General features: G+C 43.4%; 1 long non-coding RNA gene across 1 annotated transcript in view; it reads right to left on the bottom strand.

Moving 5' to 3' along the window:
* The window catches only part of LOC146860678 (uncharacterized), a 272,227-nt gene extending 253,028 nt beyond the window's left edge, over window positions 1-19,199 (bottom strand). The window contains exon 1 of the long non-coding RNA XR_014979195.1: window positions 19,061-19,199. This is a non-coding gene — a long non-coding RNA (uncharacterized LOC146860678). The remainder of the gene's footprint in view (window positions 1-19,060) is intronic.
* Between the last annotated feature and the right edge of the window lie 7,447 nt (window positions 19,200-26,646).

Below are 26,646 nucleotides of genomic sequence, written 5' to 3' on the forward strand. Positions count from 1 at the left end.
TTGAGTGGTTTCTGATTGTCAGGTCCAGTGGAGATCCAGTTGTAGAAGGTGGGTACATGTTGATGTCACATATTGATTCGTTTTCTTTTGAGGGGGTTGGTAAGTGCTGTGTGGTTGTATTTATTTCAATTGTCTGCCTGTGGGTTTGATTTTTGTGGTATTTGTTGTCTTTGAGATGTTGTTATAGATTGGTATTTTGATCCTGAAAGTAATGACGTGGAGGTATCTCCGGATGACTGGGGATTTGCCAGTCACCTAGGCACTGTCCAAGGGGGGGAATGCAATGTCCAACATGTGACCGGTGGAGTGGGTTTGGCCCATTATGATTTGTTGGAGTCTGAAGGTCTCAAGAATTAATGTCATTGCAATCATTGCTGTTAAATTCTTCTTTTCAAAACAACTATTGAAGTCTCCTAGGATGTATAAATGGAGGTGGTTGAACAGAGTCTAAGTCATTGTGTTTATCAATGCATCCTTAAAAATTGTGTTGCTGGCTGATGGTATCTAGATCAGGAGGAAGGAACAAGAGAAGGTTGGACTGATGTAACATATTACAAACAAGGGTTCCGTCTTCAATGTGAGATATATGTAAAGATTTGTTGTGGATGACTGCTTATCCACCTCTAACCTTGACAGTGCAATTGTTGTTGCTGATGCTGTATTCTGGTGGTATTTATCCTAAATAGGGAGTGATTCAGTTGTGGACTGTGGAGGCTAGAATCAATACATAAGGAATCAAAGTGGGGGTGGTGCCTCCCAGACCATCGATCAAATGACACTTGAAGGGAAGAGACCAAAATATTGTTCCTTCTGTTGTCCTTGATTTGACCAGTTATTTTTTAATCTTTCACCGAAGGTATACACTCTGATATATCACGTCTGTGTCTAGAGGTTTTAGTACTTTTTCATAAAGTAAATCACTGATCCTTTCTCTTAAATCATAGCATTTTTTCTTTGCTTATTTTTAAAAAACGTTTTTAAGGAGAACATGATATGCATTTACAGACATAATGACAAGAGACAAAACTTATCAAAAGCGGAACTTACATGACAACACTTCTTAAATGCATGTAAAGGATTAATCCAGAAGATAATTTATATACAACAAAATTAGTTTACAAACATACAACAAAACATATGAAGTTGCTTGTCTGGTGTCCTATAGTGTGTTATCTTTGGGACCTTCACCACATCAGTCCTCTTGTGTGTAGTGCTAAATGCTACTGATTAGGGTCAGAGCATGAGTTAGTACCAGGATGGGGTCCTGGATTCCATCTCTCGTAGTGCACAGAATAAACCAGTTTATGGTCGCTCTTGGCCCGATTGTATTTATGCTGACATGTTTCGACCTTCAAAAGTGGGCCTGTGATGTGTTTCTTCAGGGCTGTTGACTTTGTGGACACTGTGTGGATGTTAAGAAAAACAGTTACTGTCCTAACCTTGAACTGTGTGGACTAAGTTCCACAAGTCTTTCGAATTTTATCAGGGGATGTAACGTTGTGCAAGCTGCTTTGTAAATGCCTTGTTTGGTGCTTCCAGCTGGTTTCCTATTCCACACTCCTATTTGGTCATGTGGTGCGTGAAGGTCGGACTTGATACAGGAGAGGGATTTATTTCAAAGAATGTGGGAACACGTGATCTTATGGTTTAATATCGCACAAGGGAGGGAAAGATACTAACTTAAAATGTGTTTTGCTGGGACTATCCATCAACTGTGGTCCGGAAACCTGCCTGGGAGCAAAGGGCATCCTGTCATTGTGTGAGTCGATACACTGGAAGCACAGGAATGTGGTGGAGCCCGAAGTGCACTTTAAAAATAGTCCAACATCGAATCAAGGTGCTAGTGATGTTTTTGGCCTTTGCATTACATGACTTGAAAGGTTCCATGTATCTTCTGAGCAGCGTTGTTGTGCTGGGGTTGATGGGATGTTGATCTTGCTTGGATACATAACCTTATAGTAGTTCCAGGTGGTGACTTTGTGAATGGGAGCATGCATTGTTTAAGTGACAGATGAAGACCATCTTCCTGTTGAGACGGTAGGCGGTCTTAGCGCGCCAATTGCTTAGCCTATGTGTGGAGGGGAACGATCGTTGTCTACAAGACAGTGCATATTGCCTTAGGGCAAATCGCTTGTCGGCATCGGTTGTGTCATCAAAATACATTGGCTGGATGAGAGCGGAGTGGGCCATGGTTCTATGTTGTTCCCCTGTTGCTGGGGGTGAAAAGACATGCGTTGCTGCCAGTGAGTGATCGTGGTCTACTGAATGGTTCTCGGTCTCTGCATGTATGGTACATGGGGTGGCGGTTAACTGCATGCGTGAGCTCTTTACCTTTGTTTGGGTCACCGGGTGGTTCTATGTAGCCAGAATCATTTGACTCGTATCTGCTGGCGTCTCCCTCGTCTAGCAGTAGGTTCCGCAGGGAATGCGGAGGTCAAGGGGCAGGGCAATCTTAGAACAGCAGTTGCCTGGCCCTCCTGCTTAGTGGGTACTATGCCTGACTTCCTTAGTGGGGTGGGCTGCCTGTCTCCGGTTTTTGAAGGCTTGTATCTTTATTAAGCCATGGGAACATGTCTTCCCGGGTACCGTGTAAAAAAGAGAAGGAAAAAAAAGGATTTCTGCAACTCTTTGTTGGATGTCCAAACTGCTTCTCATCAACGACATTGGCATGATGCTGTTTTTGATCCCTGCGGATCTATCATGTCACGTTAGATGATTCCCATGGCCTCCTCTGTGACATTGGTGACACTCGTGTGCATCTCAATTGAGAGTGGTCGGTGTTGTTCAGTGTGTATTGTTACTGTCTGAGTTGGTGCAGCTTTGTGTGCTCCCTACCTGTATGTAGAAAGAACGGGTAATCATTATGCATTTGAAGAAGCAATTAAAGACACAATATTTTAGTTTGGTGACTAGTATGAACATGCGTTTGACACATTATACTTACATCACACTTGGTTGTACATGTATATACAGTTTTGCTTGTATGGTTGTGTTGCTGGTCTTGCGCATGGTGTCCTGCATGTCTTAGCACAATATGTTCGTGTTTTGCTGCCATGCAATGATTGGCCTTATCGTGCATCTCTTGCTGGGTAGTTGATTTTCACTAAACACAGTAAAACTCTTGGGTCTGAAATGTGAAGGGAAAAAACACAACAGATACGGAGAGGGCTGACTATACAGGAGGCGTCCCTTTAAATGACGGTTTCCCTCACCCACCAAAGGTGGCATGCTTCATCATTGGGAATCATTACAGGCCCACTTTTGAAGATCGAAACCTGTTGGCGTAAATACAATCGGGGCAAGAGCGGCCATAAACTGGTTTATTCTGTGCACAAAAGTAATGCACTATGAGAGTGGTACTAACTCATGCTCTGACCCTAATCTTAGCAGGGCCTAGTAGTAGCGTTTAGAACTACACACAAGAGGGCTGAAGTGGTAAAGGTCCCAAAGATAACACACCATAGGATACCAGACAGGCAAATTCATATTTTTTGTTGTATGTTTGTAAACTAATTCTTTAACTGTATTTAAGACGTGGTGACATTTTTGTTGTATATAAATTATCCTCTGGATTAATCCTTTACATGTATTTAAGAAGTGTTGTCATGTAAGGTCTGCTTTATATAGGTTTTGTCTCTTGTCATTATGTCTGTAAATGCATATCATGTTCTCCTTAAAAAACCTTTTATAAAAACAAGCAAAGAAAAAATGCTATGATTTAAGAACAAGGATCAGTGATTTATTCTATGAAAAGCACTAAAAACTATACACACAGGTGTGATATATCAGAGTGTATACTCTGGGTGAAAGATTAAAGAATAACAGGTCAAATTAAGGACAACAGAAGGTGAGTGGAACTGTGAATTAGGGAACTCAGGTGTAGAAAGAGGAGGCAGGGAATGGGGGTATGAGTAGGAGTCAAATGGTGGGCTGCTCTGAGGTCCAATTGGAGGGTGGGCTTATTGCCTAGAATGCTAGAGGGTTGGCCATCATTGTGGAAGCTGTTAGTGGTAATTGTGTCTAGAGCAGCCGCAGGGTTTGATAGTGGGTTGGATGGTGAAGAGGTGGGGAAGGCGATGGTGCAACCTGGGATTTTTATGAATATATGTTAACACCTTGCCCTAATATTTACCTTCCTCTTGGCAGATGACATAATTGATATCTGCTGTTATGGTTTAGCTCATTATATGGTTAGGCTGTCCTTAGCTAAATCTTCCCCAGAGGCCAGTCATAGTTTTCTTCACATTGTGGATGTACATAAGGTTGAATGCAGGAGTGCTAGTCTACTATAGCCAGTTACAGCTGTCTCTTGTAGGGGTGAGTGGCTGCTTACTTGGGGTACTGGACGAAAGGTGGCTGAGTTTTGCAGGCCCAACCAGACAGCACCTTTAGCCTATCAACCTTTATCTGAATGCTTGGGCTCACCCCAGTGCAAGGCCTAATCTCATCTCTAATATACACATCTTCCTGAGTGGAGCCCTGAAGCCAATGAAACACTGCTTGGCTTCAAAGGTGCAGGGACAGAAAAGGAGGGCAATAGATTAAAAACTATTCCAAACGCTCAAAAACACCTTTTACACACAATGCAATCAATATACTTTTTGTTTCAAATAAACCTCAAAATAAACTCTAAATTGTTTGCAACAGAGACGCTAAGTGGTGCTACGAACATATAACTTGTTTAAGGGTACCTCCATACTCAAGATAGTGCAGCCAGACTAAGGCAGTCCTCTGCAGCACATAAGTACTCTAAAATAGTGCCTTACACTTTTAGGCCTACCTGTGGTGAGGGGAGGTTGGAGGGAGCGGTCCCTGGTGGTCAAAAAAATTGGTCTAATATTATAAGCGCAAGATGTACAACATAGGAGTTTTTTCATAGAAGAAGGACGGCAAGAAGCAGGAAGGAGAGCGGCCAGGCAGAGAAGGAGGCAGCTACGCAGGTAAGTGCCTTATTTTTTAATCTTTAATTAATTTGGGAGGGTGGAGGGGCTGGCTAACTCTGCTCCGTCACGGAGTGGGAGTTTTGCCTACCTCTGCACCCGCACCGAAGCGCGGAGTAGGCAAAACTCCGCTGGCGTAGCGGAGTTACCCGTCCGGGGTTATTGATGTGGCAGTTGAAAGTAAAATAAGAGAATGTAAGATAATGTGAACTGTGCAATGACTCAGAGAAAACGTTAGCCACCTTTAATCCACCACTCATTTCCATCAAATCCTCAGATATGCCATGGAAAAGAGTAGGTTTAGATATAGTTGGATCCATTTATGATGGCATGATGCCCAAGTATATATTGGTATGTCTTGATTATTTTGCCAAATGTCCAGAAATAAAGATTCTACCCAAGGCTGACTCCAACGCCATGGTGAGCTTTCTCTATTGCATATTCTTAAGAGAAGGTTTACCCAAGTACATAATTACTGATATACCACCAATACATATTTAAATAGCTATATATAAATGGCGTGAAAAAATACTATTTGCACAATACCTGGGCCCACTCTCGTTTTGTCTGGGAGAAGACTGTTGCGAACGAGGAATCGTCATATAAATACATATTCACATACATATTTGAATAAATAAATACATAGCTTTAGGTATACCTATAAATACAATAATTGCTAACAACACTGGTGAGATTTTAAAAAAGTATTTAGGTAGGAATTCCTTAATACATAATACCACATCAGTGCATCATCTAGCCAGGAATGGCGCTGTTGACTGCTTTAACAGGGTGAAAAACTGTGTGGGTGTGCAGAGTGATACCTTGGGGCATATGTACTAGGAGTTAACACTAGCAGAACATCACTTATTTTGACATTCTGGTGGTGTTAACTTCTTCGTCTTATGTACAAGGTGGCGTTAAGCCATTTTTTGTGGTTTTACGCTGCCTTGTAAATAATGCCCCTATTCACGCGGCACTTAGCGTGAAACGCGCATGCAATGGGCATTGCAGTGGGCGTTCCTCCGCAACACCCATTGCTTTTTGACGCTGCCCCATATTTACAGGGTATGTAAACTTGGTCTTAAACAGGCGATACGAGGAGAAATGTTTTATTTCTCCTCGTATTTTGCTCTTTCTATGTGTGCTGCATTTTGAAGCACACATAGAAACAGCAAATCACCTTTATAGATTGTTTATGTGCAGGAAGGTTTTCCTTCCTGTTTTTGTTATCAATTATAGTATTTATGGGTATTCCTAAAGTTATGTCTCTATTTATTCTAATACTTATGTGAATATGTGTTTAGATATAGTTATTTAAATATGTATTGGTTGGATATTTACATATCTATTATTTGGTTTGTATCTTTGTGTTGTGTTTTAAAGAGGGAAGATATGTCATGACGTAAGGCAAATGGTACGGATTGATGTCACAGAGAATGTGGGTACAGGGATTAGAATGCAGAGACGTTAGAAGAGTGGGACAAAGGATTCTGGAGGATGTTTCTCATGCTGTCTCCTCAATGCCTGTGCTGGGGTCATTATTTACAATAAAGTCCTTCCTAATCTCTGAGTAGAATCATCTTTACACCCAGCGTAAAATGTGGGCACAAAGGCACAACAAAGCATGTTGTTCATTATGCACACTTTCCTAATGCATGGTTGCACTGACACTGCTCTCAGTGAGACACCTGAACACTGGATCCCACAATATCTCACTAAATCACATTGCATTATAACACAAGTAACACAGCACACAGAAGCACTCAAAGAATTATACATAGTATTGACCTTGCAAGGACAGACATATGGCATAGTCATTGCAACTTCAAGCATTACATTCAAAGAGTTAATGACATATTAATCCAACCTTAACCTTGCATATTGTTAATACTTAGGGGCATATTTATCAAAATTGTGTATTGCCCTTGCGCCATGCAAGGCTGTGCAAGGGTGAAGCAAAACCTAGAATTATATTTACCAAGCCACGCAAGGCCACCTTGCGTGGCCCTGAGTGGCGTGGTAAATCAGGAGTAGCGCAAGGCTGTGCAAGTTGCTGCCCTGTGTTACTCTGCCCCGGTCCATGGGAGGAGCATGGGTGTTCACACACATTCACCCATGGATTTTGGCGCATTCCCAGATTTACGAACACTGGTAAACCTGGGAGTGCATCAAAATGCTACGTCTTCCATGGGAGGCGTAACAAGGAGTAATATCTTTATTTCTCCTCTTTTTCCCTCTTTTATGTGTGCTGCATTTTCTCACAATACATACAAAGTGGAAAAAGCTTCTGAGGATTGTTTGTGTGCAGGAAGATGTCCCCTCTTGCACAAAACAACCCTGTCTGCAACGCAGGCAGCCTTACCAGGGCCGGACTGGCCGTAGTAGGCACTGGGCAATTCCCCGTTGGGCCGCACGGGTGGGGGCCGGTTTTGGGCCTCTGGAGGCCATTTTTGTCACAGGGCCGTTTTTGTAGCATAGCAAGCCCTGGGGAGGCCGGCCGAGCACTTTACCAGGGCCGGTTTTGTTTCCCAGTCTGGCACTGACCCTTACTCCAGGGTGCAAGGGTGCCTGCTTTGGCTCTAGGCAGCAGTTTGTGGCAGCAGCGCAGGCATAGAGCAGGAATGCTCCACATCTGTTCCTGCCCTCTCCCTTTCATGCAGCTCAGCTCATCAAGGTGTCTTGCTGCGTTCCATGAAATAATGATAAATATGGTCCTAAGACAACACTGATTTTCAATATATAAATATGGGGAAAAACTGTACAACTGTGGTACAAAGCACTGCTATCAGCAAACTACATTGACATCTCACTAAAGAATATGTGAGGTTACAATGTGATCATTTAGATTGCAGTACGTTACATCATGGTTATTACAACGCAAGTCGTTATAACGATTTGCGATAGAGGCACTGGACTTAGGAATAGTATGATTTACTATTCCAACTCCAGTGTGTGTAACAGTAGGGAAGGTGTTGGAATAGTTAATCATACTATTCCTTAGTGTAGAAGGCCATCCAGCGCAAGTGTAATGACCGCGATGTAAATGTATCGCGATGTAACGACCGCTTTGTAAAGGTCGTTCGCCCTCACTAAAACCTATCAGTGGTAATGCAAGGCACAACACATTGAAACATCCATAAATATTACAGAAGGGAAGTTGCTTCCTGATTTCCCGAGCTCCTCTCCATAAATGAAAGCATAATAAGAAGCCATAGCAGGTCCCTAAACTGTTTCTGCGTCCACTGCATTCCTAACAAAGACCACTTGCTCACTGTATGTCATCCATGCACCTCAACTCTCTGGCGAAAATCCCATCATCCTGGCAGGCTTCCACAGGTAAGCCCGCATCAGCTACCCATGTAGATTACCATATGCTTGCAGTGCCATTTTAAGGTGATTGGGGGCCTTGAGCATAGCATACTTTAGGGCCTCTTGTTTGAACCAGATTTGCATTTTATTACCCATCTTCTACTAATCCAAGCCCCATGATGGCAAACAATATTGAATAATACATTAAAGGTTGAAAAGGAGAAATAGGCAGATGTGAGATAGAGAGAAAAATCACTTTCCCAGGGGGTCCCTTGGAAGGTTGGTGCTCTGGGCCGTTGCACACTTTGCCCATGCCTTAAGACATCTCTTTGTGTTTATACCGTTATGTCGTAGTAAAGTGTACTGCTGCCCAAATACGCCGCGTGCCAAAGGTTTGAAACACTTCATTGTTTGTTTGGAATTTGCGCCTGCTCTGCTGAAAATGTCTGCGTGTGTTCCATAGAGGTGAAAAATATGTGCCCAGGATCACATAGTTAGTATGTCGGCACAGACCAGCCTACTAGCTCGACCACACAGCCACCTGCTGTGGTATATTCACTGCATGGTCAGCACCTCTCTTTAACACACTTACCAACAATAACAGCAAAATCAGACTGCTGGGCAGCCTGGCAGGAGGCCTGTCTTGCACTGCTCATTATTCTTCAAACTCCAGTTTCTCTACTGTTCTCACTGCTCCGGCCACTGTGCTCAGTTTTGAAACTGCAGGGCACGCCACACACAACAGAAATCCTTGGGAGTTCTGCCACATCCTATCAGCACTCTCCTCCAGCTGCTGTTAAGAAGGCTGGGCTGTTGCCAACAAAAACTGTGGCAGGGGGCGACTGTAGTCTCTTCACATAGCTTCTGTCTCCATGTAGAGATATTTCATTGCTGTTAAGTGACACTCCTTATGGTCCTGGGCAGATCACATAATGGGTTCTGCACTCACAGCATAGATAACAACTCCCAGCACCACGTAGGATTCCTCGGGGCTCCAACACTGCTCCAACTCTTTGCGCTGTGAATTGAAGGACTTTCTTAAGCGCCTACTCATCCATCCGATGTACTTGACGCGGGGACTTCTGCATATCTGAGCACAGGTGTGGGGCTGCCAGATCTTGGAGCTCTGGTTGGGGTCCTTCTTCATCTTCGCCGTCACATGCATCTCACCTCCAGTCTCCTTCAAACATCTTTAGTTTTCACTTGTCGCCACTGTTACACATTGGTTAGAAGACCCCATGGGCAGGCAGGTGCAGGTACGTTTGTCAGGAACAAGTTTCAGAAAAAGGAACCCCACCAGGAGCTAGGGTGTAGCCAGCTCAGTCCCCAGCTGTAGAATGAACTCTTAGCTCACAAGGGCAGAACATCCACACATGAAATCACAGTCCACAGGACTCACAACATTCCACAGCAAACTAGAACAGAAGTCCAGATACCACATTACCCTGATACCACGACAGACCTAAGCCCAAATACTATAGCTACCCCATCTCAAGAATTTATGTAATTCAAACAAAAAATTTTGATGTTTCCATGATGTGTTTTTGGGCCCTTCCTTCCAGAGGGATGACTCCCCTCACACACAAGGGGTACTATTTCAGAAGTGTGGTACCGCTGTATAGTAGAACATATGTTGTTATCACCTGAACTTTCATGCATGGTGGGAACAGAATGAAAAATGAATGCAAGCCATAAGGTGGTTAGTTTCTCTACTAGGTACTGCATGTTTTTAGACTTCAAATAAACACTACATCTCTGTAACCAGAGGAGTATGACATACATATCAAAATATGACTTTTGTAGATAGTCCTTCATGGCAAGATATGACAGATGAAAATATTGTCACCTATTTAAATTTTTTTCTATTTACTTTCATTTTATGCTTACTTCAAAGATTAGTTTCTTTAGAAAAGCCATGAGTGATCTCGACAAGTGGCCACTTGCTGAATTCAAAATTATGTCTACTCTTCACAAATGTGTAACTTTCTGGGCTCACCCGTCTGTCTCACACCTTTCCCCCCACAAAGTGCAAATAGTTGAAATGGCAAAAATAGGAAATATTGACCACCTCTTGAAAAATTTCAAACACAGTGTAAAAAAGGTTTTCCTTCTCTGCCTGTCTAGGAAGAAGACACTCTTATCACAATAAAACTTTTGTTGGTGGCATATCTAGGAAAAACACACACTCTCCTATATAGCACTTCTCCCCTACTCTTTGGGAAATAAACCTAAATGTTGGCACATTTTGGCTTTTGTCTCAGTTCACTCTGGGGGGAACCACAAATCCTGGGTACCTTCCAATTGTCAACCCTGCTCATTACGCTTGTTCGCTTAATGAAAGGTTGTGCCATTTCTTTTTTTCCAGGGTTGGGGTTGGTTGCAAGTTCTGGCTGTGCCAACAATGGGTTGCCTGTCATATTCCAGCACGGGTGCGCCCACTCCTGGAGAAAGCAGTCAATACTGCCTCTAGCTGGCAAAGTGAGACTCGTGGATGCCTTCTTTGAATGAAGTTACAATATAATTTTTCCTTCGAGAATGTGTTTGAGAAAATTTCCATTTCATTTCTAAATTGGGATAGAAAAGATTATAAAAGCTGCTTTGCACTGAAAGTGTAATCTGTATTTTGACATTTTTAACTTAATTTTGCTGTAATGTTTATTATTTATGTATTTATGTTTTTCTACAGTGGCTACTTCAATGTGTTACTGTTAGCTGATGTTGGAAAAGCAGTAACAACCACCAGACTGCTTGTTTTAAATAAAAATAAATCCAGAAAAATATAGGCTAGGGCTATGGAGATGGATCAATTTTCAGATTGAGGGTGTGGCAATCAATGCTACGTCACTGAAGTCATAGGGATTATGAAAAATGTAAGCGCCGCCCACATAAAAAGTGTAGGAAATGAGGCACACCTATTCAGCTGGAGAGTGGTATGGGAGTAGTTTGTATCCATGGGTGCATTTGGAGCACACTGTCGCAAATATATTATGAAAGTACGTGCCACACTGTCATTTATAGACCGCACATTTTCCAATGACATGGCCACTAAATGTCCACAGACACGCAGTTTTACTGATAAAACTATACAGCACACAAATGATATTCGATTGCCACAATGATAATGTGTACCAATTGGGTTTCAGTAAATGTTTATCATATGTGCTTCACCAGGTAGTGTCTTGATTGTATCTTGATTTGTTCTGATCCTATTAAAATATCTGTTTCCATCACACTTCAAACATGCTACATTTGTGCTTTCCTAACTGCTCATCTATTTTGAAATATTTGGACATTCCAATTATAGGTATTTACATTTAGTTGAGTGTTAATAAAACATGACATCCTAGATCCTTTCCTTTCACACCCTGTACCCCAGCTAGATTGCCACATGGTTCGCTTCACTTTACAAAACCCCCTGCAGCCAAAGAAAAGTGAACATCAATCTCCATGTTAAAAGAATAAGCAGCAATTTGTCAGAAGTCATAACATAAAATTTGACCTCTATCTATAAACACACAGCAAATATGAGAAGATAAAAACAAAATTTAATGGCACATAATTGCTCGTTCATCTTCTTCAGCATGGTTATTTTGGGGGAGCTAACCCCCCACCCACCTACCCGCGCGCACCCGTACTTCCAGCACTAACGGGCCAGCGAAAGAGTCAAAGGTTAAGAGGATCACATGAAACCCGTGCGCAATGGGAGCAGGAACAGGAGGTGTGGGCATCCTTAGCATTCGCTCAGGGGATCCTGGGTACAGAGTAGGTGCAAGTACCGACGGGGTGAGGATCTAGGCCCAAGAAAGGACCAGTCTATTTACAAACGGCGTGAAGGCCCGGAGTTCAAACACAGGACAGGAGAAGCTACAGAAAGTTGGAGGGTCATGGTTGTGCAACAATGACTCATTTGTAAAATATTTAAGTTATACGAACAGGTACAAGAGATGATCGCTGTGAGGAGGTGCGATGACTCCAGGCACAGACGAGGCTGACCGAGTAAGAACAATTCTACCACAACTGTGAAACACGTGGAGGAAAGGGACTGGAAAACATGCCATACGTGTTAAAGTGGAGCCGTTCCTAGACTGTTACTGCCCTCTAGTGGCCAACTGCTGGAATGTCCAGTATAATGAAATAACATATCTATTTAACCCAGTGGAAAGAGCATGTTGCTGGTAGTTGTTACCTTTGTCCCGGTATTGGGCTGAGATACATTTGTTACAACCGGTTGACAAGAAGGACATTGCGAATCTCCATTCATATTAAGAGTTCATGTCATTGTAACGAATACTTATTTTGTATTGCAAGTCATCAGTCCAGAGGCAGTTGCAAAGCAACGCGAGTGTAATAAAAAGCAGCGAAACAAAGAAATAAAATGCTATTAGCATCCTGTCACCAGTTTCTTGAGTGTGGTGGGTCTTCCTCTGCTCTACATGCATACATATGTTTCCATGAGACACGTCTTTCTTTTTTTTGTTTAAAAAAAGCTTTATGAACTTATGTTATATAAGTACAGAGTTTCCTTGCAAAATGAAACATCCCAGATTGTGCAAGAAAATAACACCAGAAGAAAAATACAATAACGAATACTGGGTTAAGAAATAATGCAAAACGTGCTGTAAGTGAATTACAATAATATACCAATACTGTACATTTATAAATTTCCTTTATATTTTATAACATATGGAAAGAAAAGCAGGGAAAAGGAAAGACAAAAGAAAATAGAACAGAGTGGAAAAGGAAAGAGTGAATGAAGGTATAAGAAAGCTACAATATACATACTATACTCATATCATACAGGGACATCATATAATAACATAGGTTATGTTATAATTACTATATATAATAATAAACAAGAGAAAATATATTAAGACAAAGAGCTTGGTGGCTGAAAGACCCTCATAGAGTCCTGAGAAGTTTTATGTTTTTTGTTTAAAAAATCTGTAAGCGGCGACCAAAACAAATTCTTTTTAATCACCTGTAGTTTAGAGGTAACTGATGCAGTATCGACTCTGTGATGAGAAAAGAGAAGATTCGACCAGCTAGTAATGTTGACCATTTTAGTGTTTTTCCAGTTGGATGTAATTGCTTGAAGTGCAATGGAAATTAATAGATCCACATATTCACCTAGTTTATAATTCGCTGACCAGGAGTGTTAGAAGCTGCCCCCTAAAATAATTGCGTATCAAATGGAGGAACAACAGAACACAAAGTGGATAAATTCCTACACACATGAAGCCAGAAGGTTTTAATTGAGGGACAATGGAAATACATAAGCAGGTATGTGTCAGGTAGGGATTCACAGGACCAACATGTATTTGGAATAGTTGGGTTGTATTTATGGATAGAGACCGGTGTGAAATATAACCTATTATAAAAAATAATAAGGGGTTTGTGTAGTACTAGCATTACAAGAGGTGTGTTGTATTTTATTCCAAATTAATTTCCAGATCCTTTAAGAAAAGGAATGTTGAAGGTCTGACTCCCATTGTAATTCAGTTTTGGATTTTGGTTCAGAGGGAGTCATGTAGCGCAAATATTTACATATGTAAGATGCTTTGAGTGGAGAAGAGAGGTTGTTGGTTCTGGAAGTGGAGAAAGAGCAGGAGACTGTATTGCCTGAGTGTGGAAATAGATTGCAAGAGGACAGGCTTGAGAGACTTATATTTGGAAGAACAAGCAGAAGAAAAAACTAATTTAGTTTGAATATCCAATGAAGAGAGAGGAATCACTCCACACATTAATTGTTTAACCTGAATTATGCCCTTCATAACCCATTATTTACAAAATATTGTACAATTAGATAATTTAGTGAGTATATTATGCCAAATAAAAGATTCTAAAAATTCCTGCAACGTAGTCATGAATCGTGTAAAAATCCGGGAAGACACTAGGATACAATATTTAATAAGAGAAAAGAAAGAAGAGCTTAGGAGTTTTAAAAAATGGACTAAAGAATGAAAAAGGAATGGTCTTCTAATTTGCGCCAAACATTTGTAGACAAAAAGTTATTATTACTCACTTAAGGTAAGACTTGCTTTAAGCCAACTGCAGTATGATATTGTTGAAAGTTTGGAAAGTTTACCCCGCCCAAATCTTTGGGTTTACATCGGGTAGTTAAGGAAATGTGTGTAAAAAACTCCAATCGATTTAAAATCATCTAGATTAATCTGGATGGATTTGGCAATGGAAGTAGAGTATTTTATTCCTAAACATTTAATTGACATGTGATTTCCAGTTAAGCCCATTCCAACAAACATAACTTTTAAACACAATTTGTTTAGGGGAAGAACTTCAGATTTTGAGAAATATCGTTTATATCCGGATAAGCCAGAATAAGATGATAAAAGATTAGCAAAGACAGGCATGGATGTTTGCAGATCCTATACAAAAAGAATAAGAGCAACCACATAAACTGTGAATTTAATTTCAGTATCTTTATGTCGGAAACCAAGAAAAGAAGCGGAATGGCGTGAAGTATGCAGAAATGGTTCGAAAGACAGTATAGAAAGTAAAGGAGACAGGGGACATCCTTGCCTATTGCCTCGTAAAAGTTAAAAGTAAGAAGATTGGGTATCATTAAGGAATACAGATGTCTTTGGGGGGCATATAATGTGCTATATATTTTAGAAAAGTTTGGACTGAAGCCATGCCACTCAAGTGCGCGCATCATAAATCTCCAATGGACACGGTTGAAAGTGTTCTCGGCATCTAAAGCAATGGCAGCCACAGGTATAGTACTTACTGAAGCAATGTGTGGAACATCCAGAAAAACTCTAGAGTTATCAGTCATGTGTCTACCTTTCAGAAAAACAGTTTGCTCTAAACCTACGATGTCTGGAATAAGAGGAGGAATCCTAAGAGCTAAAATTTTGGCAAAAAGCTTACAATCTAAATTAATAAGAGAAATAGGTCTATAGTTGATGCAAGAGGCTGTGGAGTAGCAAGGGGGGGGGGGGCAGACTGCCCCGGGCGACACAAGCTTGGGGTTCGGCGCTCTCCACCACCCCCTCGCTTGTACCAGAGGCCGTTGCAGGGCGGGAATCACAGCAGCAAACTCCCCCCCAGCAGTTACAGGAATCCATCAGCAACCCCCTCTCTCTTACATGCCACCGGGCAGATAATTGTCTAGCTACGCCACTGCCAAGAGGTAGGGTCTTTATCTTTTTTTGGGATCAGGCAAATCATGGCTTCCAGAAAGGTGCCTCTGGCTTAATTATGAGAGAGAAAATACTGAAATAAGGTGAGCAAATGCAGGAGCAGAAGATGAGAAAAACAAGAATAAAAGTTAGTGGAAATTCCATCCGGTCCAGAGGCTTTATCCTTTGGCAAATTAACAAGTGCAGATTTTATTTCAGAAATCGAAATATCTTCATATTAAAAAAGGAGAGATCCTGTATCTGCTGCTGTCATGGTGGAAGTGAATTAAAGCAAGCATCTAGTGCCTCATCAGAAGAAAAATTATCTGGTGCATAGAGAATTTTATAAAAGTCCTTAAACACTTCAGAATGTCAGTATCTTTAAAATGTGAGATATTGTCCTCCTCTATGACCTTAACTATCCTAGATTTCTGAGATTTAACTTTAATTTAATTAGCAATTAATTTGCCTGAGCTATTATGCCCTCCATAGACTTTGGAGTTGAACTTTAACAAAATTCCAGAAGTTTATTTTGTTGATCTTTTATTGAATTCAAATTTAGCTTGCTTGAGTCGTTGTAGCGTATTGTTATTTTTAGTGATGAAAAATTCATGCTCAAGCTGTTTGATTGAAGTTAATAAAAGTGAAAACTTCTTAAGGCCAGACACATCTTTCTGATGGTGTGAGATGCAGGTGAGTGACCAGCAAAAGCTGATGTGCATTGTTCTGATCCTGCAGGCTCATGTCGTCAGATAGCAGATTATAGGCCAGGGTCATATTTTAGGAAAAATACTGTTAGAGAAGTCTGAGATTTCCCAACAGGATATGTGCTCACCAGCCTACCCAATAGACCGTGGGGTGGTGAGTGGAGGGATAATTGGGGGATTCGAGGTATTGGTTTTGAGTAATCTGAAATCAATCACAAAACAGAAGTCGCAAACGGACATTGTCCCTGTTCTCCATTTGAGCACGTTGACAACATTTAAAAAATAAACTCTTTCCAAGATGCACATGTCCATGTGCACCACACCATGTGAGGTATCATCCTCAACCCTGATTAAGGAGATCCTCTGTCCTGTCCCTCTGCTTCATCTGAGCTAACATTCTCTACGTATGGGAAATCACTCTCTTGAGGCTACCATGTTCCGCAGCTCTCTCTGTGGGAATATATCACCACAGCAAAGAAGGAAAAGCCACAACACTCCCTCTGAACCCATTCACAATATCAAGGAAAAGACCTTTAAGAACTCTACCGCCCACCCATTCTATCTGCTATGTTATGCTGATTTGTAGGGTGTACTATCACCCGGGGTGGTATCCTGACGCTGAGCAGGTGTTAGTCCATCCACACCTAAGGCCTAGTTGGAATCTGAGCTACAACAAGGAAACACATTCTGAGGCCTTTCTCACCCATACTGAATTCTGTTACTAACAAACCACTCACCCCAATTGATTGCTGTATGTGAAAAAGGTTTCGGCTTCAATAGTCCACACAGGAGAAAAATCTACGTTCACAGGAAACTGTAAGTCAAGCAGCAGCAAGGTTTACAAATGTTATCAGTAAGCACCCAAGATGGCAAGAAAGCAACATTAGGACAGAGTCCAGAGTCCTACCCCTTGACCATTGCCCTATTAAGAACCACTTGTAGCATGAGCCTACAGTTGTAGGCAGTACACTACCCTACACCTGTAAAACACATTGCGTCCACTGTAAAAAAAAACTTCTCTTACTCTACTGGCAGAGTCTGACCTTCACTTTGGCAGAAATTATGCCTCCCTTTTAGCAAGGTGAAAGAATAGTCAGCAGCATGATCAAGTTGGTGGAAAAGACTCTTTATGATTGTGTATTGGGCATGTGGACGAAGTGGGTGAACAACTATGATAATTAGGGCTGACAGTACCATTTATTTTACCAGAGTGTTCTGGGAGCAGAGAGGTAGAGGTACAAGTATGCTTAGAGATACACTGAATAGGAATGGAGCTGCTGAGAGATGGACTTTGCAGAGTTTTCTCTATGGTGGGCTCGCAGTAGGAGTCTGTGGATCCAGGGCAAAGAGCCAAATCTGCAGGAATTGTCTATCTAGGTGTAGCCTAGGGTTGGATGCAGGGGACTTCTTCCTACATAGGCATGGTCTATTCTGGTCAGTAAAGCTGTGCCTCTGTCTGATGAGGGCAGAGAGGAATTTTCATGTATCCCTTTGTGTGTACTGAGGATGGGTGGCTGGTATGGAGAATATTTCTCCTCCATGGGCTTTTTGTAATCAGGGCAGAGGGTCAGGAAAGTACAGAATATGTTGCTGATACATCAATACATATCTGTAAACACATCTTTTAGGGCCTAGGATTAGGTCAGTCAGGTGGGCTGGTATTGCCTTAAAGGTTCTTATTTAACAACACTAAGAGAAACAATGGTTGGATTTCATACTTTGTAAATACTATGAATGTGAGAGAAGGTAGAGATCTGGTCAGGGTTCTGACTTAGAGGTGCACAGACAATTTGGAAGGAGTAAGGCCAGGGCTGTTTCTTCTGTGTTAGGGAAAGTAAGAATAGCTAAGGAAGTGGAGACATGTTCCAATGACAGGGTGTAGGGCCATGGAGCAAGGTGCAAGCAACCAGGGCCCTGCAGCAAAACAAATGCACAGGATGCATGGAGTGTGTAAAATCTTTCTGAAAAGGTACGTTGTAAATGCACCTCACACGATATGGTGACAATGTATCCACACCAAGCAGGGTTTACGTAGTGTACAAGCTTCTCATGAATAAATGCTTCTTTCAGGCTGCAGAAAAAGTGCACAAGCTTCTTGGAGTAATATGCAGACAGGACACGAAGCACTGTGTACAGAGATACAGTGCACAGCAAATATGCACCACTGACACCTTTTACAAACACTTAATCAACTACATACACCAGGAACAGGATACTGGCACCCAAGATGATGTAGGTGAAGTTACCACATTATATAGTGTTCAAATGTGCAATGTTACAGTCAGCACTCTGGAGCTGGAACATTAACCCTCCAATCTATTACATGTTGCCCAGAGATCATACAGAGAATTCTTTGATTCCAACATGAGCATTAACCACCTGACCTACCTTACATTACGAACACCCATTAATATAGCTTCCGATTCACACTTCAGACGGCATAAGGGATTGTAACAATCATGAATTATTGTTAACAGGCAGATAAAGCATTGGCAAATGCAATAGGTTTCGCCTATGTGAGATCTATTGGCTTTGTTTCTGTTTTTTAGATATGTTGCACAGCAGCGTGTGCTACTGTACAGCATGGCTTAAAGTACAGAAAAAAAGTGCTTGTGTCTTGGTATGAAAGGAACGTTGTTTAATATTCCTACAGTTGAAAATACCGTATGATCTTCTGAGACACATTAGCATTTCAACATCCGAGGGCCGGTAAAATATATACCAATGACGACATATTCATTTAAAATATATTGCATGTGTTGAGTGGTGGGGGTTAAACAATGATTGCAATTAAAATATCAGGCGAAAAAACAAATGGTGAAAGCTCAGAACATAAAGATAGACACAGCCAATAAAATATGGTTGTGCTTTAAATAAACAGATATTCTTTGCCGGCTTACAGCTGCAGAGCTTTTAAATCACAGAGTGAGAAAGCGGCAAATTAAGCAGACTGATAAATACTTACGCTCCAGAGTTGTGTATCAAAACTGGGCAGTTCCATAGACAGAGATGTGGAAGTTGCAGGAGATCGCAGCAGTAGGACAAACGTAACCAGCAATTACCTCCTCGTCCCTTCTTTCGCTATGATGAATCACGTAGTGAGACCCTTGTGCCTCCATTCACAAATCCACTCCCAACGTATATAACCCCCCTGCCCCCGTAACTTCCTGTTCCTTTTTTTGTGTGTGAACTTCATTCGGGCAGCTGCAGTGCGCATGCTCCTGTGCTCGAGCGGCTCCCTTATAACAGTGTGGTGCCTGTGAGCCTGGGGGGTGGCATGATTTAAGTTGGTCTTTGGAATTTACAGACTGTCAAAGCAGTAAGTGGCCAGCAAGGGGTGCGGCTTTTGCACATGGGGCGGCAGACCAGTCTTCCGTTGTACTGTTTCGCTTGGCCAATACCGGCCCCCGGGGAGAGCAAAGGTCGCAGACCAGTCTTCTCCCGTGGTACTTCGCGCAGGCCGAAAGGACAAGGTGAGGGGGGGTTTCAAGGGAGGGATATAGGGGCAGGTAAGGAGTGGCTATAAAGGTGTCAGGAGGAGAGGTTCTGGCCTCTTTCCTGACACCTCGCACCACCGGGTTAGGGAAATTGTAATTAGTCCACCCACCCACCCACCCTGCAGTTAAAAAGGGAAAGGGGGTGAGGATTTCAAGCGTGCCAGTTTAGGACAGGTTGGAAGGCTCCAGGGTTACCGAACTTTGGAGGAGTGCTGAGTGATTTACGGGCGGAGCCACCCCAAGGGGGGGGAGGTCCAGGTGACTGATGGCGGAGCGCAGGAGCAAGGAGCAACACAAGAAAGGCAAGAGAGGATGTTTAGAGTGCCGTGAAGGTGAGAATGGATGATTGAGGAGGGTGCAGAAAGAAAAGGGAGAAGTGAAACAGGTCAGATGGTTTGAGAATGGATGGGGAGTATGAGATATTGTTGAATAAAGTTGTATTGTTGCATTTACGTTATGTTAATTAATTTGGGGTATGACAACCTTGTCCTAATAAAATGTGCTTTTACGCTTCAGTAACAGCGTGGAGTGTAGTTATTGCACGAAGGTCTGAGGTGCCTTTCTCCAGCCAGGGTGGGTGTGACACGATTGCCACTTGCTTATTTCACCTGGCTGGAGGTCTGTGGTGCTGTTCTTCAGCTGGGGAGAAAGTGTCTAGTTTTCTGAGGCAACCAGCTAATCGGATTAAAGGGTTCTCTGCAGTGACAGAGTGGGAAATATGAAAAAGTTACGGCAGTCTGTCTGTTGGCGTATTCGTTCTGTTGGACTTACGGCTGGCTTGGATTTGGCCATTATTTATTGAAAAAGAAAGCTTTGCGATTGGTTACTGTAGTATATGTCAGTAGGGTATTGGCCTGGCAGGTTACTGGCCCTTTTATACAGGTTTAGGACTGTTTTGGAGGGAATTGCTCCCCCAATAGTGTCACTAAGGGGTTATATATTTGGGGGAAGTTTTTTGTAGGTGTCTGTGTTGATTACAATGGAGAAGCAAACTGTGACGAGGTGAAGGTCACAGTCTCCTGATTCAGAGGAAGAGAGTGATTACCGGCAGGATGTGTCAGCAAGGGCCGGTGGTGCCCCGGCTTGGGTGTCTCTTTCCCTGTCAGCTGTAGATGTCCAGGTAATGGTGATTATGCAGTTGCTAAAGCCTTGTCTTCCAAGCATACGGCTAAGAGTGCTTCAGTCCGGTTGGAAGATGATCCGGATTCTGAGTCAACAGCTGAATCTGTGCCTGAGAGACATGTGGCGCCTGGTGGGGAGGTAATTTCCAGGAATAAACTGGCAGACATTTTATCTCATATCAGAGACAATCTGAGCATAGCGCGATCTCCAGTGGAATGGGCTGCTGAGGTCCTTTTTCCACATTTTGCTCATCCAAAGATTAAGGAGACGATCTTTAGATCCTGGGAAGAGCCTGAGCATAGTCAAGTTCCCCGCCTTCTTTAGAAGTCCTATGCATTTTAAGAAGGGGATAAGCTGTTGCCACCTTCCATTAACATTCATTCTGTATTGACTCCTCCTATTGGCAGGTCTTCATAAATCCAGATAACTGGTTGCCCTTGGATCATGTTGATCGCAAGGTGGATGGTGGCCGGAAGAAGTCCTTGATGACATCTAAATTGGTGCTCAGGGCTGCCTTATTTGGGGCCATGACAGCTCAATCCTTTGTGAAGGATTTTGAGGCTCTGGCAGAGGCCATGAAAGAGGGGTCGAGTGGGTTGGAACAACAGGCCAAATTCCTGGCTGATGTTTTGGCTGATGTAATTAAGGCAGCATCTGTGGCACCCTCCTCTGCCATCATGGCCCGATGAAACCTCTGGTTGCGGGACTGGAAGGCGAATGTAGCTTAAAAGTTTTCTTTTCTTAAACTACCATGTAAGGATGGCAAACTGTTCAGTGAGTGGTTGGATGGTCTGATGCGGAAGCCCTTCAAGGATAAGAAGCACACTTGGTCGTACAGATCCTCTTCCAGTAAATCTTATAAGACCTGGAATCTCTTGGATGCCAGGGACAGCAGGGATTTCCCCAATAAGGACATCCATTCCTATTAATTTTGCAGGAAGCGATTCCAACCCAGGAGAGATAAGCAGCAATATGTCACCCCCCAAGGCGGGTCCTCAAGTCAGCGCTCCTGACTGTGGGAGTCCTATCGACATAAGACCTGTAGGTGGATGGATAGCAGCATTCCTTCCAGCATGGCTGCTTTCCATCTCTGACAAATGGTTGAGGAGCATCGTTCGGAGCAGCTATCGGCTGGTTTTGGATCTAAAACACCTCAACAAATGGGCTGTGTCCATTTCAATCAAGATGCTGTCTCTCCAGAAGCTCATTCCCCGGATGTCTCTGGGGCCATGGCTACAATCAGTCTGCAGGATGCGTACCTACACGTTCCCGTTCATCCGAGTCATCCAAATTTTCTAAGGTTTGCTGTGGGGTTCACGCATTTCCAAGAACAGGTCCTGCCATTTGGACTAAAGTTTGCTCCTAGAGTATTTACCAAGTTGTTGTTTCCCCTGATGGCAGTTCTTCATCTGCAGGGGATTTCCATCTACCCATATCTAGATGAATGTTTGGTCAAGGGGGTATCTTTTCCCCTGACTTGTTTACATGTACAGACAGTGCTGGATCTTCTGTCATCTAATGGCTTCTTAGTGAATGCGAGTAAGTCGCAGCTGGTTCTAACTCAGGATCGCATTTCATTTGGGCCTGGTTCCGTACAGATTTGAGCATTGTGCCAAACTCAAGGATGCTGAAGATTCATTTGCATCTGCTGGATCTGTTGTCGGCACCTGTTCAGCCAGTCACACATTGGATGAGGGTGCAGGGTGATCTAGCAACCACTGTGTTCTTGGTGCTCTGGGCTCTGTTGAACCTCAGTGTTCTCATGAGGTTAATTTTGAGGTAGTGAGTGCCCAAAGTGCATGATATGTCTTCTTCCAGTGACAAAGGTGATCTGGGAGTAATAGGGGTGGTGGCTACTTCCAACCAACATCCTGAAGGCGATATCCTTGTTCTCTCCAGATCTGTGATCTTCACCATGGACACCAGCGAGAGTGGTTGGGGGGCCTGGTTGGGCGCTCTCACAGTACACAGCCTCTGGCAGGTGTGCCTGAGTTCCCGTTCGCCCAACTGGAGGGAGCTGGAGGCAATTTGCCTGGCTCGCCTTCATCTTTCCCCTCATGTCAAGGACAGGGACATCATCATCTAGACAGACAACACCAAGGCCAAGTCTCATGTCAATCAAAGAGGGTTGATGAGGGCTCTGTCTCTGTCTGCAAATTAATGTTTCTTTTCGCTCAGTCGACTGTGGGTTCACTCTGGGCCATCTTTATTCAGGGAGTTCTGAATTGTCAGGCCGATTACCTGAGTAGGGAAATTCCATCATCTGAGGACTTTTGTATTTCTCCCCAGCTGTTTACAAAGGTGTGTCAGTTGTTGGTTTGCCCCCAGGTGGGCCAATTTGCGAACCCTGGCAATGCACTTCTTCCCCATTTTTTTTCCAGGGTATGGGAAGAGTTGGCTTCATGGATGGATGCCCTGATGTGTCCTTGGTCTTTGGGCCTGATGTTTGCTTTCCCTCCATTTCCTTTGATCCAGAGGTTTCTGGTTTGGGTACATAGGGAAAGGGCTCAAGTTGTTTTGGTTGCTCAAGCATGGACCCGCTCTGTCTGGTTTCCCCTGTTGATGGAGATGAAGGTGGGTCTGAAGTGGGGGTTTCTGTTGGTTTCATCTCCTCTGAGGTTTCCAAGTCTCCAGGTGCCCTCTCTGGTGAAACTCAAGCTGACAACTTGGCGATTGAGTGGGGAAGTTTAATTTTGAAGGGTCTCTCTGCCTCTGTCTCCTCTTCTGTTCAGGTGTCCAGAAGATTGCCTATCAGGGCTCCTTATGCTCTGCATTGGAAGACATTTCAGGCTTGGTGTGAGCGAAGGCAGGTGGTTCCGCTTTCTGTTTTATTGCCTCATGTGCTGGAATTTCTCCAAGATGGGTTTCAGTTGGGTCTTGGTCCTTCCGCTCTTAAGGTGCAATGGGTGGATATTAAGGCTTTCGGGTCCCCTTGAGGAGGTCTGGTGGACAATCAGGTTCTGGTCTCCAGGATCTTTTAACAGGTTTTCCAATCTCCATTCTGTCCATCAGGTGGTGAGTCCGTCATGGGATTTGCAGCTAGTACTCAGGGCCCTCCAGTTTCCCCCATTTGACCCCTTGTCATCTGCAGGATTACTTCTTCTGACCTTGAAGGTGTTAGTTCTGGTGGCTGTAACATCAGCTCACTGACTGGAGGAGCTAGGCTGGCTCTCTTGTCTGTCTCGTTTCTTTTGTGTGTTTGAGGACAGGATTGTGCTTAGGTTGGGCCCTGGCTTTTTGCCCGAGGTGAATTCTTTATTTCATCGTCAGCAACAGGTGATTCTTCTGATGTTTTTTCCAGATCCTTAGTCTCCTGAGAAGGTGGCACTTCATTTGCTTCAAGTGCGGAGGGCGGTTTTGATCCACCTGTGCCGAGTGATTGAGTTCTGAGTCTCCTCCACTTTATTTGGGAATTTTGGCCCTGGCTGTAAGGTGGATGAAACTTCAACTCAGACCTTGAGCAGGTGGATCAGATCGGTGATTATGCTTGCATATAAGCAGTTTAGTCTGTCGTCTCCTCTGAGAATCCAGGGAGGTCTACTAGGGCCATGTCTGCTTCTGTTGTGGAAGTCCAGAGTGCTTCTTTGCGGGGGATATGTCTGGCTGGTACTTGGTCTGTTCCATCGGCCTTTGTGACTCATTTTCGGGTGGTCCAGGGTCCGGAAGTTCCGGATTTGTTGGTTTTTATAGTTCTGGCTATTGTGTTGTAAACAGTTTTTTGCCTAAGGATTAAACTCATGTTACATATTCTGTGTAGTTGTCCTAGTCACTTTTTTGCTTGGGTAAATCTCACTTTTTGATTCATCACAGTGAGACGGACGAGGAGGTAATGCTGTGTTTACTTATGGGTAGTAGCGTTACTCTGAGTCTTTCTGTCGCCGTGATGGTTACGCTCTCCCTCCCGCCCTATCAACCTGTCCAACTGTGTGGTGTTTGGTCTTGGTATGAAACTGGAAGTAAGGAGGGGGAGGGGATTCTATACGTTGAGAGTGGATTTGTAAAAAGAGGCACGGGGCCCTCACTATGTGATTTATCAATGTGAGAGAAGGACTCAGAATAAGGCTAAGGAAACACAGCATCTCTCCCTTAATCAAGCAGCAGAGCTGCTACTGGGTCAGCTTTGGGATGGATGTTGCCCTGCACCCTCCCCTTCCATGTGCAACTGTTTTCTCTGAAAGACCGAAACCGCTTCTGGTTTACTCCCGCTTCCGGTTTACACTCACTCTAAACACTGTGTGATCACTTACAACTGTTCAGCACAGGATATACATGTGGGCTTTTGAACTACTCTAATGCTGAGGTAACAAATGTTATGGTTGTGGTCTATTACGTAAGACAGGACCATGAAACCAGACTGGGTAAGAGGGGTTTTCTGCCCCAATATCCCCAACCTCTCAGACATGGTCCTGCCATGGTCCTCGGTCGGCATCTTAAGCGATCCCTTCATCTTGGTTTTGGCCTATTCTGCATAGGTGTTGGGGTACGCATGGCTGTGTCGATGACAACCATTGGAGCACTGGAGCCTGGTTAAGAGAACAGGGTGTATGAGAGCCATCCATTGCTCCATCAATCATGACCCTGTATTCTTCTCATCATTACAGATTCGCCCATACAACGGGAGTGTGGATTTAATTCAATGGACCCCTGTGTTTTCCAATGGGATACTTTGATTTTGTTTTTCTTGTAGCGTTTTTTAATACATTCCACACAGTTTTGGTAACTTTTACTAACTTCTGTTACTGTTACCGAATGGTCCTCCCACCAAGCTATCAAGCCAATGCTGTATTATACTCTTATTACGTCACTTTTTGGAGACATGCGGTTATTTCTTCTCTCACAGTGTTAAAATTAGGCTTGTCATGGTTGTATGTGGGAAGTACAGCTAACCCTGCTATCTTAACGGCTCACAGTCGGCGCCGACTCAACATCCAGTGACTCTGGGCAAATCATCTAATCTCCCCGTGCCCATGGACAGCGCCTGGATACCCTCACCGGTGATAAGCCGCGCATTGCAAATTTACTAATTACAATTGCAATCACAAACACTTGGACCCGCATAAAAGCTCAGTGCTACAACAAGGCAATACTGGGCAGTCACATTGGGTGTCCCCAGCAAGGGGTCCCTAGATCACTCTATTGCAGTGGTGCGGTGGTTGGAGGGGTGAAAGTGGCAAAATTTTGCTTGACTCAGGGTACCAAAAATCCATGTACAGGCGCTGGCTATATCATCCCAAGACAGAGGTGGATCAAAAAAGATTCTTACTGAGATAATATGTGGGTCAGCCAACTTGTTTTGATGTTAGACGCTTTCTTGAGTGCCTTGTGTGCCAAGCTAAATACCAGTATTTTGGCCTGCAGTAAAATGAACAGGTATGACTCCTTCCCAGATCATCTGCACCGGCTACAGCATGGACTGCCCAGCAGCAGCGTACCTGGCACCGATCCACTTGATCCAGTTACAGTGCCTAAGCTTCCTACCTGATAAATACCTGATGCTGGCAATCATCGATACAGAGGATGTCAGCGCTGATGACCTTCAGAGCCTACACCCTAGAAGGAGGAATCTTCCACTTACGGTTCTGTCCATGGGATACTGGCTTCTCCACTGATGATGAGGTGCTATATGCTTTGGTTGCAGCCTTGGATTTCACACTGAATTCTTTGCTACCTTCGAGCTCCAGGTCCTCAAGCAAGGATTTAGGCAAACAAAAAGGTCTTTGTCACTGAATCACTTAGCTCAGCCTTTGGTGGTAATGAGGACTTGGTTGAAGTCAAAAGCCTCACCATCCCACAAAAACAAGGAGGCCAAATGTCTTGAGTACTATGGAACTGAAATCTCTTAATCTGTGGTCTCTCACTCATCAAAGCAAAGCCCCCTTTTGCGAGGTCTTTCAAGTTGAAGAAGTTCATGCTTCTGAAGTCTGGAGAAGCA

This window comes from Triturus cristatus, chromosome 3_1 (genome assembly GCF_964204655.1).
Source record: "Triturus cristatus chromosome 3_1, aTriCri1.1, whole genome shotgun sequence".
Classification (NCBI taxonomy): domain Eukaryota; kingdom Metazoa; phylum Chordata; class Amphibia; order Caudata; family Salamandridae; genus Triturus; species Triturus cristatus.